The 4,698-nt window shown below is 43.4% G+C and overlaps 1 long non-coding RNA gene across 1 annotated transcript in view; it reads left to right on the top strand.

Annotated features, from left to right (window-relative positions):
• The first annotated feature begins 3,654 nt into the window (after window positions 1-3,654).
• Window positions 3,655-4,698, top strand: part of LOC109298843 — a 4,130-nt gene continuing 3,086 nt past the window's right edge. The window contains exon 1 of the long non-coding RNA XR_002097716.1: window positions 3,655-3,684. This is a non-coding gene — a long non-coding RNA (uncharacterized LOC109298843). The remainder of the gene's footprint in view (window positions 3,685-4,698) is intronic.

Here is a 4,698-nt window from a genome sequence, read left to right as displayed (position 1 = left end):
TTAAAAACACATTTAATTGAAAACCCAACTTTGTATTGACAAAAAATTTTGACAAGGTTTTTAGCCAAACTTAGTAATCACATGAGTGCCAGTTTCCTTGATGTAGCCGGGGCCTCATGTCTGTGTTCGGGTCCTAACACAGAATGGCCCCAGTTCTTAATTGGGCCATTAGCCACTATCACTATACCATTCTGGTTGTTAAATAAGTGGCCTAACCCAATTATTTGCATAAACAAGTTCCAATAGCTAATAAAACCAATGGAAATCCATTATATTGTCTAACAGGAGTAGAAATGTTAAAATCCACTGAAAACTTGTTTCTCAACAAATGACTGTGCTTCCATAGCAATCACTATTCTAGAACTGCAGTACAGTATTATTGCATGAGAACCAGAAAAACAACAGAGAAAATGATAGGTTTGGTTGTCCTGCCCAAGGTGAATGATCAGCAGAATGTAACCATGAAGAATAATTGATAAAATGGAAGTAGATAGGTAACATTTTTTTTGCTTTCAATAATCTAAGGGGTTATTTGTAGGATGGGAAAGGAAGTATTTCTTCTTTCTGTGTAATTTTTAACCTGATTGCACCATGGATTTTTTTTGTATTAAGGACACTGTGACATTGTAGTTTTTTTCAAATTTTCAGGGGAATTGTTTAAATCTTTCTGCCCTTCTCTGTCCTATACATATGAAAAATAACACTAAAGCTATGCTTGCCAGGAATATAATGCCATGTTCCAGTGTAATTCAGTGTTCCTCTTGCATGCATGACTTTTAATTGTTCTGTCCCACTAATGACATCTCATGGGGCTCACAACCATGAGGAAGGGGTGAGATACATACCTTTGTTCTTTTCTTTGGATAAAGCATAGCACAGGGGACTAATGGCAGCAAGGGGCCACATTCTTCACTACTTTATTCCTTGTGTAGTCACTTGTACTGAGTACAAAACATTAGAAATAATAAAACTAATAGAAATTAAGGGCTGGAAGGGATCTCAAAAGATTGTGTCCAACCCCTCTGGTCTGGGCAAGAATACTGCTGAGATCAAATGATCCTAGCAAAGTGTCTATCTAGTGTCCTCTTGAAGACTTCCAAGGTCAGAGACTGCACCACCTTCTTGGGAAAGCTATTCCAGATTCTGGTCACCCTTACCATAAATAAATTATTTCTTACATCCAACCTGAAATCACCCTCTAACTGTTTATGGCCATTGCTCCTTGTCCTCCCCTGGGGCACAGAACTATGACGTAACTGGAATAACAGGGACCTGGTGGGAGCTCGCATGAATGGAGCATGGTCATGCATGGCTCATGGATGGCTATAAACTGTTCAGGAAGGACAGGCAGGGGAGAAGAGGAGGAGGGGGAGTTGCACTTCATGTAAAAGATCCATATGATTGCTCAGAGCTACAGTACGAAGCTGGAGATAGGTCCGGTAAGAGTCTCTGGGTTAGGGTCAGAGGGGAAAGCAACAAGGGTGATGTTGTGGTGGGGGTCTGCTATAGACCACCAAACCAGGAGGAAGTGGTGGATGAGGCTTTCTTCAAGCAGTTAGCAGAAGTTTCCCAATTACTGCCCTTGTTCTCATGGGGGACTTCAATCTCCCTGACACCTGCTGCAGAGGCAATACAGCGGAAATCCAGGAAGTTTTTGGAGAGTGTTGGGGACAACTTTTTGGTGCAAGTGCTGCAACAGCCAAGTAGGGGCCATGTTCTTCTTGACCTGGTGCTCACAAACAGGGATGAATTGATGGGGAATGTAGTAATGGATGGCAACTTGACCAGCAGTGACCACGAGATGATAGAGTTCAGGATCCTGAGGAAAGGAAGGTTGGAGAGCTGCAGAGTAAGGGCCCTGCACTTCAGAAAAGAATACTTTGACTTGCTCAGGAAACTCATGGGCAGGATCCCCTGGGAAGCCAGACTGAGGGGGAGAGGAGTCCAGGAGAGCTGGCTGTACTTCAAAGAAGTCTCAGTGAAAATGCAGGAAGAAAACATCCCAATGTGCAGGAAGACTAGCAAGTATGGCAGAAAACCAGCTTAGCTTAGCAGGGAACTCTTCAGTAAACTAATCACAAAAAAGGAAGCTTATAAAAAGTCAAAACTTGGACAAACAACTAGGAAGGAGTATAAAAGCATTGCTCGGGCATACAGGGATGAAGTCAGGAAGGCCAAAGCGCAATTGGAGTTGCAGCTAGCAAGAGTTGTGAAGGGTAACAAAAAGGGTTTCTACGAGTGTGGTTGGTAGCAAGAGGAGGGTCAGGCAAAGTGTGGGACTCTTACTGAATGGGGAAGGCAACCTTGTAACAGAGGATCCAGAAAAGGCTGAAGTGCTCAATGCCTTTTTTGCCTCAGTCTTCACAGGCAAGGTCAGAAGACTACTGCACCAGGCAGCAAACTTTGGGGAGGAGGTGAGCAGCTTTTAGTGGTGAAAGACTACTTAGAAAAGCTGGACATGTATAAGTCCATGGGGCGAAGTGGAATGCACCTGTGGGTACTGAGGGAGTTGGTTGATGAGATTGCAAAACCATTGGCCATCATCTTTGAAAACTCATCATGATCAGGAGAGGTCCTGGATGACTGGAAAAGGGCAAACATAGTGCCCGTATTTAAGAAAGAGAAGGAGGAGGATCTAGGGATCTATAGACCAGGCAGCCTCACCTCAGCCCCTGGAAAAATCCTGTAGCAGATCCTCAAGGAATCCATTTCTAAGCACTTGTGGGAGAATAAGGTGATTAGGAACAGTCAGCATGGATTTACCAGGGGGAAGTCATCACTGAACCATATGATTGCCTTCAGTGATGAGATAACTGGCTCTGTGGATGTGGGGAGACTCTTGGATGTAGTGTACCTTTATTTTAGCAAGGCTTTTGATATGGTCTCCCTCAGCATTGTCGCAGGCAAGCTAAGGAAGTAGGAGCTGGATGAATGGATTATAAGGTGGATTGAAAACTGTCTGGAGCATTGGGCTCAGAGTGTAGTAACCAATGGCTCAATGTCGAGTTGGCAGCCAGTATCAAGTGGAGTGCTCCAGGGGTCGCTCCTGGGGCGAATTTTGTTCAATGTCTTTATCAATGCCCTGGAAGATGGCATAGCGTGCACCCTCAGCAAGTTTGCAGATAACATCAAGCTGGGGTTAGGATTCAGAGTGACCTAGTCAAATTGGAGGATTGGGTCTGTAACAGGGACCTGTTGGTCCCATTTCTAAAACAAATGAAAGGAGAAACTTACCATGCCAGTGGCAAGGCAGCAGAAAATGCTGACATTATCAGCTGGTGTCAGGAGCATTCACCGCACCTGGAAGACAGAAAATGCTGTTAATTGAGAACCTGAATTACAATGATAAAAGGAACAATGAAAGAACAGTACGCCTGTGGAAGGGGAACTTAAAACCATGGTGATTTAGTGATGGTGTGGATTTTCATGTGGAGGCACTACAGTGACAGAGAAACAATTATCAAACATATAGCAGTTGCCTGCAAGCCTGGGAAAGTTTGGCGAACTCCATTTCAGGTAACAAGAAGTACTTAGAGACTTTGTTAGAAGTTAATAAGTGTATAACGGGTCTGTAAGGACTTTTTTTTTATGTTACTCTACCTGAAGTGGGGGAAGAGTTCAGTCAGACAAAGAAGCTATCTCTTTAGTTATTCCTTTTTTTTTTCTGTTTGTTTCTGTTCCCATGTGGGTCTAAAGTGTGGCAATTGGGTTATAAATAAGATGTGTACGCAAATGCCTTGAACCATGTTACCTGTTGTGAAGTGAGCAGATCTCTGGTCACAGAGATGTACTAAGAGAGTAAATAGAGAGATTAATTTCAGCTGCAACCACAGATCAGAGTGGCCTATGTGTTCTGTTCCTAAATAAACTCCCATCAAGTCATGGCAAAAGGGATCTCATGAGGTTCAACAAGGACAAGTGCAAAGTCCTGCACTTAAGACAAAACAGTTGTTGGCTACAAAGGACCAACTCACAGGATCATAATAAATTCTAATTTATTGTACAGGATGTGAAGTTACCAATAAAATCATCAATGCAAACTTTAAGTTATAAGGGGTACTGGTCACCTTAACACTCAAACCCATGTAGTATAGTATATAGTAACTGCAGTAGTGATTATTAGAGCACTGGTGTCAGTATATCTACTTATCCAAGACCCCAGAGTCTGCTGTCAATGGTCAGCTTCCTTCAAGGCGATGGCTTCTCCAGGAAGGGGTCACCTGCTTGTCCTTCTATCTTAGTAGGTCAGGTGCTGGATAAGAGTGCGCCACTGTGGGTCACACTTCACTGCCTTTTTATCCCTTTCTGGCAGACTTGTGTGATCCCCCAGCATCATCATAGCTGCCCAATCTTGAAGTCGCTGTCTCATGTGGGTCTTGAGCCATGCATGACAGCTGTTAGTCACAGGTGTCTCTGCCTGCTGGTACCTGAAGTTTCAGGAGTCTACCCTTGACTTATTGACATAATGGCTGTATTGTTATGGGTTACAGAAATAGTCAATAGGGTGGGTGCTCAGTTCCAGGAACCAGTTCCTTGGCTTGATTAACCTAAAATGGCTCGTAGAGTTTTGTAATGCTAAGTTTCTCTGGCTAGATTATTGTCAATTAGCAGCCAGAGACTCTTGCTTTGTGTTCAGTTATCATACATCTTTGTCTCACCGTAGTTTCTAGGGTCGGAAGGGACCTGAGCAGATCATTG

Source organism: Gavialis gangeticus, unplaced genomic scaffold (assembly GCF_001723915.1).
Source record: "Gavialis gangeticus isolate Ggan-Ray unplaced genomic scaffold, GavGan_comp1, whole genome shotgun sequence".
In the NCBI taxonomy this organism is placed as follows: Eukaryota; Metazoa; Chordata; order Crocodylia; family Gavialidae; genus Gavialis; species Gavialis gangeticus.
Note: the sequence above shows the minus strand (reverse complement) of the source record. Positions and strands in the feature narration are given on the sequence as shown.